Source organism: Bufo bufo, chromosome 1 (assembly GCF_905171765.1).
Source record: "Bufo bufo chromosome 1, aBufBuf1.1, whole genome shotgun sequence".
NCBI classification, from domain to species: domain Eukaryota; kingdom Metazoa; phylum Chordata; class Amphibia; order Anura; family Bufonidae; genus Bufo; species Bufo bufo.
In genome coordinates, this window is record NC_053389.1 from 300,926,898 (window position 1) to 300,941,178 (window position 14,281).

Sequence of the window (14,281 nt, forward strand, 5' to 3'; positions counted from 1 at the left end):
TAGGTCATCAATATCTACATTTTGGAAAATCCCATTAAATGAGCTGTCTAAGAAAAAAACTTCTGCTGTCTTCAAAACACAGCACCACATCTGTCCACAGGTTGTATGGACAAGCCCTCTGTGCCTAAGGCTACATGCACACAAGCGTTGTTTGTTTCCGTGTCCACAAATTGCGGATCCGCAAAAAAAAAAAACGGATGACATCCGTATGCCATCCTTTTTTTTTTGTGGATCCATTGTAACAATGCATAAAACGGACAAGTATAGGATATCTTCTATTTTTTTTGCGGAGCTACAGAACGGACATACTGATGCAGACAGCACACGGTGTACTGTCCGCATTTTTTGCGGACCCATTGAAATGAATGGGTCAGCATCCTATTGGCAAAAAAAAACGGAACGGACACGGAAACAAACAATGTTCATGTGCATGCAGCCTAAAGCAGAGGTTCCAGAACCTGCTCCCTGAGGCCCTGACAGTTTATCATTAGTGTTGGGAGCGAATATTCTAATTGCTAATTTTAATCGCGGATATCGCCATATTGAGAATTTGCGAACATTAAGAATATAGTGCTATATATTCGTATTCGCGAATATTCTAGATTTTTTTTTTCATCAGTAACCTCCCTTCTTGCTTGTGGGCCAATAAGAAGGCTGCAATATCTTTGTCTGAGCTTAGCAACATCCCTAGCAACCAATAGGAAAGCTGTCTACCCCTTTACTATATAAGAACCTCCCCAGCAGCCATTTTCTGAAGTTTTATGCAGTTCTGACAGCGACAGCAGTGACATTGCTGTACTCTGTGCTTTCCTGTGTCATTACATTAGATAGTTAGTTTGCTCATATATTTAATACAGATAGTTAGTGGGAGATAGTCAGTGTAGGTTAGATAGTGATATAGTGCAGGGTGTTAGGTAGTGTGATAGTTTCTGCTGTCCATACATACATGCTACAGACATAGTGCTGTGATGTCACAAGTTCACAACAATACTTAGTGCACCAATCAGTAATAAGTAGTAAGACTTGCTAAAATGTGAAGTTTCACATATTGCGCAAAAATATGCGCATCATTAATTGCCAATTTGACAATCGCAAATATATTGTAGCTGCATATAAAGCTATTGTGATGTTCTTCCGTGCCAACCATTTTCTCCAGTCTCAGGAAACTTCTAGCGGCTTAAAAAATGTAGCAACAGTGACCCACACCTGTATTGCACGTGCATTACGCGCATATTACGTTGCCAATTTTCGCAATCAAGAAAATAATCGTGAATTCTCGAATATTCGCCAAAATATTTGCGAAATATCGCAAATTCGAATATTGCCCCTGCCGCTCATCACTATTTATCATCTCACCAATGTTCTAAAGGAAAAAGCTGTCTGGATGCTGCCACTTAAAGGCCCCTTTCACACGGGCGAGTATTCTGCGCGGATGCGATGCGTGAGTTGAACGCATTGCACCCGCACTGAATACCGACCCATTCATTTCTATGGGGCTGTTCACATGAGCGGTGATTTTCACGCATCACTTGTGCGTTGCGTGAAATTCGCAGCATGCTCTATATTCTGCGTTTTTCATGCAACGCATGCCCCATAGAAGTGAATGGGGTTGCGTGAAAATCGCAAGCATCCGCGAGCAAGTGCGGATGCGGTGCGATTTTCACGCACGGTTGCTAGGAGACGATCGGGATGGAGACCCGATCATTATTATTTTCCCTTATAACATGGTTATAAGGGAAAATAATGGCATTCTGAATACAGAATGCATAGTACAATAGCGCTGGAGGGGTTAAAAAAAATGTAAAAAAAATTTAACTCACCTTAATCCACTTGCTGGCACTGCCGGCATCTCGTCTGTCTCCTTCTTTGCTGAACAGGACCTGTGGTGAGCATTCATTCCAGGACCTGTGGTGACGTCACTCCGGTCATCACATGATCCATCACATGATCTTTTACCATGGTGTTGGGTCATGTGATGGATCATGTGATGACCGGAGTGACGTCACCACAGGTCCTGGAATGAATGCTCACCACAGGTCCTGTTCAGCAAAGAAGGAGACAGATGAGATGCCGGCAGCGCCAGCAAGTGGATTAAGGTGAGTTAAATTATTATTATTCTTTTTTTAACCCCTCCAGCGCTATTGTACTATGCATTCTGTATTCAGAATGCTATTATTTTCCCTTATAACCATGTTATAAGGTAAAATAATACAATCTACAGAACACCGATCCCAAGCCCGAACTTCTGTGAAGAAGTTCGGGTTTGGGTAACAAACATGCACGATTTTTCTCACGCGAGTGCAAAACGCATTACAATGTTTTGGACTCGTGCGGAAAAATTGCGGGTGTCCCCGTAACGCACCCGCACATTTTCCCGCAACGCCCGTGTGAAAGAGGCCAAAGGGTTATTTCAATCTCAGACACTGGGGGCATATCGCAATTACGCTTAGAACGGAGACTGCAAAGTCCCAGAGGGCACACTGCGCATGTGCTGCTACTCCCCATTCATTCCTAAAAGAAGCGCTGAAAATAGTCGAGTGGCGCGCTTGGCTATTTTCGTAAGTCCCATTGAAATGAATGGAAGGTGCACTGCACAAGTGGGTATGATGGCAATCTTTTTTTTGCGTTCTCATAGGACTGAGGTGCGCCCCTTCCCCCTGGGACTTTCCGTGCTCCGGTCTAAGCATAGGTGCGGATCCCAGAGGTGGGACCCACACCTATCGGACATTGGGGGCATATCCTAGAGATATGCCTCCAATGTCTGTGATGGGAATAACCCTTTAAGCCATTATCAGCAAGTTGAATACATCGTCCAACTGGTTGTTCTGAGAAATTTAAAGGCAGTGTGTGGATCTTTAATCCACAAACTACATCTTCCAAAGTGGCACCTAGACAGCTGCCTATTTCACCTACCCCTGATTGTAGCTCAGTCCTATTAACTTCAACTGGGCTTAACTGAAATGCCAGATACTGTACCACCCATGGACAGGTGTGGTGCTGTTTTTAGAAGAAAACAGCCATGCTTTTACTCTCTAATGTGTTTATGTATATGTATACTGTATGCTGTCTGAGGACTGAAGAGGTTGTTGATGTACCTAGACCCTGGAGTCTGAGGGGAGTGAAACATCTTTTGGACCATATGTGAATATCAATACTAACTTTTAAGCTTGACTGCTGGGGGCCTCTAATTCAGATTATGCATTGTGCCCATTGAGCTTCATGTTACACTCTTAATAAGTGTATTACTGCATATAGAAATAAAAAAATAAAAAAATAATGAAAAGCCATGTTTTTTTTTTTTGTTTTTTTTTACATTTTCAAACACATATACAGTGGCGGAAATAATTATTTGACCCCTCACTGATTTTGTAAGTTTGTCCAATGACAAAGAAATGAAAAGTCTCAGAACAGTATCATTTCAATGGTACAGTAGGTTTATTGTAACAGTGGCAGATAGCACATCAAAAGGAAAATCGAAAAAATAACTTTAAATAAAAGATAGCAACTGATTTGCATTTCATTGAGTGAAATTAGTATTTGATCCCCTACCAACCATTAAGAGTTCTGGCTCCCACAGAGTGGTTAGACACTTCTACTCAATTAGTCACCCTCATTAAGGACACCTGTCTTAACTAGTCACCTGTATAAAAGACACCTGTCCACAGAATCAATCAATCAAGCAGACTCCAAACTCTCCAACATGGGAAAGACCAAAGAGCTGTCCAAGGATGTCAGAGACAAAATTGTAGACCTGCACAAGGCTGGAATGGGCTACAAAACCATTAGCAAGAAGCTGGGAGAGAAGGTGACAACTGTTGGTGCAATTGTTCGAAAATGGAAGGAGCACAAAATGACCATCAATCGACCTCGCTCTGGGGCTCCACGCAAGATCTCACCTCGTGGGGTGTCAATGGTTCTGAGAAAGGTGAAAAAGCATCCTAGAACTACACGGGAGGAGTTAGTTAATGACCTCAAATTAGCAGGGACCACAGTCACCAAGAAAACCATTGGAAACACATTACACCGCAATGGATTAAAATCCTGCAGGGCTCGCAAGGTCCCCCTGCTCAGGAAGGCACATGTGCAGGCCCGTCTGAAGTTTGCCAATGAACACCTGAATGATTCAGAGAGTGACTGGGAGAAGGTGCTGTGGTCTGATGAGACCAAAATAGAGCTCTTTGGCATTAACTCAACTCGCTGTGTTTGGAGGAAGAAAAATGCTGCCTATGACCCCCAAAACACCGTCCCCACCGTCAAGCATGGGGGTGGAAACATTTTGCTTTGGGGGTGTTTTTCTGCTAAGGGCACAGGACAACTTATTCGCATAAACGGGAAAATGGACGGAGCCATGTATCGTGAAATCCTGAGCGACAACCTCCTTCCCTCTGCCAGGAAACTGAAAATGGGTCGTGGATGGGTGTTCCAGCACGACAATGACCCAAAACATACAGCAAAGGCAACAAAGGAGTGGCTCAAGAAGAAGCACATTAAGGTCATGGAGTGGCCTAGTCAGTCTCCGGACCTTAATCCAATCGAAAACCTATGGAGGGAGCTCAAGCTCAGAGTTGCACAGAGACAGCCTCGAAACCTTAGGGATTTTTGAGATGATCTGCAAAGAGGAGTGGACCAACATTCCTCCTAAAATGTGCGCAAACTTGGTCATCAATTACAAGAAACGTTTGACCTCTGTGCTTGCAAACAAGGGTTTTTCCACCAAGTATTAAGTCTTTTTTTGTTAGAGGGTTCAAATACTTATTTCACTCAATGAAATGCAAATCAGTTGCTATCTTTTATTTAAAGTTATTTTTTCGATTTTCCTTTTGATGTGCTATCTGCCACTGTTACAATAAACCTACCATTGAAATGATACTGTTCTGAGACTTTTCATTTCTTTGTCATTGGACAAACTTACAAAATCAGTGAGGGGTCAAATAATTATTTCCGCCACTGTAAATATTTTTATGGAAACAATAAGAATCACAGTCAATAAGTGGAATTATGAATGATTATTGACTTAAGGTTGCATGATGGTGGAATTTATCAATGAGATTCCAGCATCTGAATTCAGTATCAAACTCAGGATTATTAAATAAGGGTTTTCCAGGTCTTACAATATCTGCGGTGTGTAATGTATTTAAATGGAATCTGTCACCAGAGACCTCTCTATGCAACTGTTTGCGTAGACACATCACCTGATTTAAATTCTGTTTTCCTTTTTGTTGACCTGAGTTATGATACTTTTGGCTAATATGAAGATTAGGCCTTAGGTGCAATGGGGATGTTACCACTGCTCAAGTTGCACCCAAGGTCTACACCTTTCTGTGGCCAGCCCCTTCCTCACTGCTTTTCTACTGCCTGGCCTTGTCAATCAAAGCAGCCAGGGACGGGCTGGTCACAGAAATGAGTAGAGCTTGGGTAACTTCAATGGTTGTCTAGGTGGCCAAGGCTTCCATACAGGGGAAGAGTAAGAGGAAGTAACTGGCTGCAGGATCTTTCGCCATGAAATATACAAGAAGCACATGAAAGGTTTCTCCATAGATATCTGTACAGGCAATTTTACACTCTGAAAAAAGTCGCACGCATTTCTACACATTGTATCAGTGCAGCATGTGCAGCTTTTTCAGTCCCTGATGCCCGCACCATTAATCCTGGCACGCTGCGCAGCATGAACTGATAAATTGCTCTGGATTACCACGTATGCCCGGGACTGATTAAAGCCGGGCTCCTGTTGTAATAGCTGGCATCATAGTTATCTTCAGTGCTGGCCTCTTAACTCTCTAGGTGTCGCAGTCAATAGTGCCTGCGGCATTGAGGCAGGTAAAGGGATAGGGTTCTTTCTGCCACCATCAGCCTTAGCAGCCCCCAGGCCTGACATGGCAGTATGTCTATGAGAGCACAGACAGCCTAATAGACTGCCTATCAGTCTTGCAGTGATAGGCTATAATGCATTGGTATACAAGTGCATTACAAGTGCATTATGTTCCCTAGTGATACTAAAGAAATTATAGGGTTAATAAAGTATATTTTAAAAAAATCATAAAAAGTAGTGTTATTTTGTAACAGTGGAAAAACACACAAAAACATATATTTCACAGTGTTTGCCAGTGTAGTATTATTATTAAAACCATTAAAAAACACAAATTATATGGAATAGTTTTTTTTCCTATTAACCCCCCCAAAAAATTCATGTTAATCAAAGTCCTATGTACCCCTAAGAGGGGTATTACTACTCGTCTAGAAAAAATGTAGTGCAACCTCTAGGTAAAGCAATGGTTTTCCATCAGTAAATACACTCACCAATGATGAAATTGCACCAAGAAGTAGAAATCATGGGATTATGAAAATCACAAGATTGATAGACATGTTAACAACCTCAGCCCCCCTAGCTTAAACACCCTTAATGACCAGGCCACTTTTTACACTTCTGCACTACACTACTTTCACCGTTTATTGCTTGGTCATGCAACTTACCACCCAAATGAATTTTCCGTCCTTTTCTTCTCACTAATAGAGCTTTCATTTGGTGGTATTTCATTGCTGCTGACATTTTTACTTTTTTTTTGTTATTAATCAAAATTTAAAGATTTTTTTGCAAAAAAATTACATTTTTCACTTTCAGTTGTAAAATTTAGCAAAAAAAATTACATCCATATATAAATTTTTCTCTAAATTTATTGTTCTACATGTCTTTGATAAAAAAAAAAAATGTTTGGGTAAAAAAAAAAATGGTTTGGGTAAAAGTTATAGCGTTTACAAACTATGGTACAAAAATGTGAATTTCCGCTTTTTGAAGCAGCTCTGACTTTCTGAGCACCTGTCATGTTTCCTGAGGTTCTACAATGGCCAGACAGTACAAACACCCCACAAATGACCCCATTTCGGAAAGTAGACACCCTAAGGTATTTGCTGATGGGCATAGTGAGTTCATAGAACTTTTTATTTTTTGTCACAAGTTAGCGGAAAATGATGATTTTTTATATATTTTTTTTCTTACAAAGTCTCATATTCCACTAACTTGTGACAAAAAATAAAAACTTCCATGAACTCACTATTCCCATCACAAAATTCCTTGGGGTGTCTTCTTTCCAAAATGGGGTCACTTGTGGGGTAGTTATACTGCCCTGGCATTTTAGGGGCCCAAATGCGTGCAAAGTAGTTTGAAATCAAAACGTTTAAAAAATGGCCGGTGAAATCCGAAAGGTGCTCTTTGGAATGTGGGCCCCTTTGCCCACCTAGGCTGCAAAAAAGTGTCACACATGTGGCATTACCGTACTCAGGAGAAGTTGGGCAATGTTTTTTGGGGTGTCATTTTACATATACTCATGCTGGGTGAGAGAAATATCTTGGCAAAATACAACTTTTCCCATTTTTTTATACAAAGTTGGCATTTGACCAAGATATTTATCTCACCCAGCATGGGTATATGTAAAATGACACCCCAAAACACATTGCCCAACTTCTCCTGAGTACGGTGATACCAGATGTGTGACACTTTTTTGCAGCCTAGGTGGGCAAAGGGGCCCACATTCCAAAGAGCACCTTTCGGATTTCACCGGCCATTTTTTACAGATTTTGATTTCAAACCACTTCTCACGCATTCGGGCCCCTAAAATGCCAGGGCAGTATAACTACCCAACAAGTGACCCCATTTTGGAAAGAAGACACCCCAAGGTATTTTGTGATGGGCATAGTGAGTTCATGAAAGTTTTTTTTTTTTTTCACAAGTTAGTGGAATATGAGACTTTGTAAGAAAAAAAAAAAAAAACGTAATTTTCCGCTAAATTGTGACAAAAAATAAAAAATTCTAGGAACTCGCCATGCCCCTCACGGAATACCTTGGGGTGTCTTCTTTCCAAAATGGGGTCACTTGTGGGGTAGTTATACTGCCCTGGCATTCTAGGGGCCCTAATGTGTGGTAAGTAGTTTGAAATCAAAATGTGTAAAAAAATGACCTGTGAAATCCTAAAGTTGCTCTTTGGAATGTGGGCCCCTTTGCCCACCTAGGCTGCAAAAAAGTGTCACACATGTGGTATCGCCGTACTCAGGATAAGTTGGGCAATGTGTTTTGGGGTGTCTTTTTACATATACTCATGCTGGGTGAGAGAAATATCTCGGCAAAAGACAACTTTTCCCATTTTTTTATACAAAGTTGGCATTTGACCAAGATATTTATCTCACCCAGCATGGGTATATGTAAAATGACACCCCAAAACACATTGCCCAACTTCTCCTGATTACGGAGATACCACATGTGTGACACTTTTTTGCAGCCTAGATGCGCAAAGGGGCCCACATTCCTTTTATGAGGGCATTTTTAGACATTTGGATCCCAGACTTCTTCTCACGCTTTAGGGCCCCTAAAATGCCAGGGCAGTATAAATACCCCACATGTGACCCCATTTTGGAAAGAAGACACCCCAAGGTATTAAATGAGGGGCATGGCGAGTTCATAGAATTTTTTTTTTTTTTTGGCACAAGTTAGCGGAAATTGTTTTTTTTGTTTTTTTCTCACAAAGTCTCCCTTTCCGCTAACTTGGGACAAAAATGTCAATCTTTCATGGACTCAATATACGGAATACCTTGGGGTGTCTTATTTCCGAAATGGGGTCACATGTGGGGTATTTATACTGCCCTGGCATTTTAGGGGCCCTAAAGCGTGAGAAGAAGTCTGGAATATAAATGTCTAAAAAAATTTACGCATTTGGATTCCGTGAGGGGTATGGTGAGTTCATGTGAGATTTTATTTTTTGACACAAGTTAGTGGAATATGAGACTTTGTAAGAAAAAAAAATAATATTTCCGCTAACTTGGGCCAAAAAAAATGTCTGTATGGAGCCTTACAGGGGGGTGATCAATGACAGGGGGGTGATCAATGACAGGGGGGTGATCAGGGAGTCTATATGGGGTGATCACCCCCCTGTCATTGATCACAACCCTATAAGGCTCCATTCAGATGTCCGTATGTGTTTTGCGGATCCGATCCATGTATCCGTGGATCCGTAAAAAACATACGGACGTTTGAATGGAGCCTTACACAGGGGGGGGATCAATGACAGGGGGGTGATCAATGACAGGGGGGTGATCAGGGAGTCTATATGGGGTGATCATCCCCCTGTCATTGATCACCCCCCTATAAGGCTCCATTCAGATGTCCGTATGTGTTTTGAGGATCCGCTCCATGTATCTGTGATCCGTAAAAAAATATACGGACATTTGTATGGAGCCTTACAGGGAGGTGATCAATGACAGGGGGGTGATCAGGCAGTCTATATGGGGTGATCACCCCCCTGTAAGGCTCCATTCAGACGTCTGTATGTGTTTTGCGGATCCGATCCATGTATCCGTGGATCCGTAAAAAACATACGGACGTTTGAATGGAGCCTTACAGGGGGGTGATCAGGGAGTCTATATGGGGTGATCACCCCCGTCATTGATCACCCCCCTGTAAGGCTCCATTCAGACGTCCGTATGTGTTTTGCGGATCCGATCCATGTATCAGTGGATCCGTAAAAATCATACGGACGTCTGAATGGAGCCTTACAAGGGGGTGATCAATGACAGGGGGGTGATCAATGACAGGGGGGTGATCAGGGAGTCTATATTGGGTGATCATCCCCGTCATTGATCACCCCCCTGTAATGCTCCATTCAGACGTCCGTATGTGTTTTGCGGATCCGATCCATGTATCAGTGGATCCGTAAAAATCATACGGACGTCTGAATGGAGCCTTACAAGGGGGTGATCAATGACAGGGGGGTGATCAGGGAGTCTATATTGGGTGATCACCCCGTCATTGATCACCCCCCTGTAAAGCTCCATTCAGACGTCCGTATGTGTTTTGCGGATCCGATCCATGTATCAGTGGATCCGATGTCTGAATGGAGCCTTACAAGGGGGTGATCAATGACAGGGGGGTGATCAATGACAGGGGGGTGATCAGGGAGTCTATATGGGGTAATCAGGGGTGATCAGGGGTTAATAAGGGGTTAATAAGTGACAGGGGGGGTGTAGTGTAGTGGTGTTTGGTGCTACTTATTACTGAGCTGCCTGTGTCCTCTGGTGGTCGATCCAAGCAAAAGGGACCACCAGAGGACCAGGTAGCAGGTATATTAGACGCTGTTATCAAAACAGCGTCTAATATACCTGTTAGGGGTTAAAAAAATCGCATCTCCAGCCTGCCAGCGAACGATCGCCGCTGGCAGGCTGGAGATCCACTCGCTTACCTTCCAATCCTGTGAACGCGCGCGCGTTCACAGGAAATCTCGCGTCTCGCAAGATGACGCATATATGCGTGACTGTGCGCAGGGCTGCCGCCTCCGGAACGCGATCCTGCGTTAGGCGGTCCGGAGGCGGTTAATGATATGGAAATGATAAAAAAAAATACAGTCTTGTTTGGCTGTTAACCCTTGCTTTGTTAGTGGAAAAAATGGGTTAAAATGGAAAATTAGGCAAATAACTCTTGTGCAACACCTAAAGGGTTAACGAAGTTTGTAAAATCAGTTTTGAATACCTTGAGGGGTGTAGTTTATAGAATGGGGTCATTTTTGGGCGGTTTCTATTATGTAAGCCTAGCAAAGTGACTTCAGACCTGTAGTGGTCCCTAAAAATTGGGTTTTTGTAAATTTCTGAAAAATTTCAAGATTTGCTTCTAAACTTCTAAGTCTTGTAACATCCCCAAAAAATAAAATATCATTCCCAAAATAATTCAAACATGAAGTAGACATATGGGGAATGTGAAGTTATCACAATTTTTGGGGGTATTACTATGTATTACAGAAGTAGAGAAACTGAAACTTTGAAATTTGCTAATTTTTCCAAATTTTAGGTAAATTAGGTATTTTTTTATGCAAAAAAATGATTTTTTTTTTACTTCATTTTACCAGTGTCATGAAGTACAATATGTGACGAAAAAACTATCTCAGAATGGCCTGGAGAAGTAAAAGCGTTTTAAAGTTATCAGCACTTAAAGTGACACTGGTCAGATTTGCAAAAAATGGCCAAGTCCTTAAGGTGAAATAAGGCTGTGTCCCTAAGGGTTTTTTTAAGTATCAGCATCACAGACAGAAATACACACACTTGCAAAGATTGGCATGCTATCATTGAGGGATGTTCTGCCATGCTGAATGCACTTGGCAACTGAAATCATCCAGATCCAGGGCTGACATCTCCTTTGCAGTTACTGAATAATGATGGTCCAGATGTGCTCGCTGGTAGACTAGTCCAAAAAGCTGCAGGCAATGGTAGCACGTTTAGGCCACACAGGCTGCTCACAGTAGCATGAGCAACATGCAGTTTGATGTTGTCCTGTTGAGTAAAATAGCTCCTGGTACACTTTGGAGAAATGGTCATACCACTGGTTCCACAACCAACTCCATGTAACATTGAGCTGTTAGTGTACCTGAAATGAAGATTAGAGGGGTCCAGCTGCAACACATTATGCCACATGACACCATAAGCCCAGAAGTAGGACTGGTGTGATGTTACATTGTCAAGGCCTCTACATGGCATTGCCCACCTAGTCTCCAGATCAATCTCTGGCTATCACTGTGTCAGAGACAAAAACAGGACTCATCACTGAGGAGGATAGACCTCCATCCCAGCCTCCATTGCCATCTTGCTGTGCTCCATGATAGACTTTGGGAGAAGTTGTATGAGGTCAATGAAATACCTGTTGCTGGACGTCTGGCTTCAGGGGTGGACTGGCCATAGACCCTACCAGGAAACTTACCAGTGGGCTGATGCCCATGAAGCCGTCTAAGCCCTTCTTATGGCCCCTTGTCATGTAAGTTATGATCTGACACCCCAGAGTTAAGTACTTAAAGGGGTTTTCTCATCTTGCTATTTCAGCCCCCACTAGCACTGTGTTGGAACAGCTTCATATACAGCTCTGCTTCATCGCTCTATTTCTCTCTCCCACCAGCACTGAGGCAGAACAGCTTTATATAGAGCTCTGCTACATCTGTCTATTTCTCTCTGCCACCAGCGATGAGGCTGAACAGCATTATATACAGCTCTGCTACATCTGTCTATGTCCATCTCCCACCAGCACAGAGGCTGAACAGCTTTATATACAGCTCTGCTGCATCTGTCCATGTTTCTCTCCTACCAGCACTGATGCAGAACAGCTTTATATACAGCTCTGCTACATCTGTCTATTTCTATCTCCCACCAGCACTGAGACTGAACTGCTACATATACAGCTCTGCTACATCTGTCTATTTCTCTCTCCCACCAGCACTGAGGCTGAACAGCTTTATATACAGCTCTGCTACATCTGTCTATTTCTATCTCCCACCAGCACTGATGCAAAAAATTCCCACACCGGTGAAAATGCCATTTTACCCCTACCACTCTGTGCTGACTGCCTGCTGTTGCCTCTATGAACCCATGCACCGCTAGTTGTTTCTGGACAGTCTACCCCAGGCACGTTTGGCTTTAGATCTCACACTGTTGTCTCCCTGCTGACTTACGGTTACGTTTGCACCCTGCTGGCTCCGCGGAATGCTGCCACCCTGTCTCTGTCTCATGAGCAAGCTGCATCCCTCAACCCCTGATCATGATGATGAAGCCCCCTTTCACCCGGCTACCACTTGCGATTCATTACATCATCATCCACTACTGTCTGCTAGTCACTTATGTCACCTTCAACCAGTCTCATGGTCGCTTCTCTTGCTTGCAACATCTGCGTCAGCATACAATACTTCCTAAGCAGAAGGAACGGAAAAAGAAAGAGGCAGGTTCAGGACAGATGAGGGCTCAGAGCTTGTTCCTGGGCCATGCCAACTTAGTGTGGTGTCAGAGGAACCCACCGACTCCTGACTGTGGATGTCTGATGTCAGTCGAGCTGACGTTGAAGACCAAGTCAACCATTCAAGGACAGCTGGACTGCTGGCCAAAACACGACCACTGGATGACAATGGCAGCTGTGGCCTGTTGCTGCGGCTGCTGATACCACCCTTCTTTTTTTGCTGCTACTTCTGCCATTTTTGCCACTGCCCGTTCTCTTAGAGGGCCCTGTCACCTGTCTGTTGGACATACTTGTCACGAGTTGGAGGTCCCAGGAGAGACCACCGCGTCGTCAAGCAATAAACAGAAATCAGGTACAGACACATAAGAGTTTATTGCACAAACAGAAACATGGAAAGCAGCACAGATAAAACATGAGCTCTATGTACCGTCAGCACAGTGGGAGAAAACCCCCACTGCGCCACTGTCTAGTAATACTCCAGAGGGGCGTAACTAAGCAACTCCTGGTTTTCACTAGAGCCCTAGATGGTAGGGTTAGACTTAGCCGCAGGAAGTTGCCAGGGTCCACTCTGGAGCGTGACCTAGACAGTGACAGCAGGAACGAATGGACAACAGGTACCAGAAGGTACCGACGGCACATAGGCAAACATAACAGACAGGTAAATACAAAACAGGGCAAATAATAACACAAGCAGGAGTTCATGCAAGGAAGCAGGAGTGGCAATGAGCAGAGAAGGACTTGCTCCACCAGTAGTAAACTGCATGGCCTTGTCATGCCACTCTGCTGCAAAGGCTTGCTGAACACAGACATCAGAATAAACACAAAGTAACTAAAACATAACAGGCAGATCAGATATCAGAAAGACAGGAAAGAGGACATCAGAGAACGTAAATGAACAAGTAGGGAAACCCACAGAGCACAGACAGACAGACACAGATCCCATGGGTCAGCAGCATGGGAGAGAGTACAAACCAGGACAAGACAACACACACCAGGAGAGCTGACCCAGAACTGAGGAAACCTCAGCCTTATATACAGGTTCCATGGGTGCAGCAAAGAGACCACACCCATGGAGCAGACAGAGGATTAACTCCTAATAGGCACACAGGGGAGTTAACCCATAAAGAACCACAAATGACACACAGGAACAGAACTTCAGCGAGGAGCGCCGAATGAGCAAGAATGGAAGGTCACAGTCAAAGGTAACGACTGTGAAACTCCCACCCCTCAAAGCCCCCCCCCCTCTCTTCCCAAACAGAAAGGGGAAGAAGAAGTGGGGGCAACAAACCAAACAGAACCAGGCAAGGGGACAGAAATCAAAGGGGTGACGAGGTACAAGGGCAGGAACACATACGACGACCGCAACCAGCCCAACCCCTGAAAACCAGCCTACACGGAGGGTCCGCAGCCAGTACGCCAGGGGAAGATAGCCAGTCAACACGGCATACACGTCAAGTGAACTGCACCAAGAAGTTCCCTCCCCCTCCACTCTCCACTCTCCCTCTGGAGAATGACATATCTGCCAAGAACTAA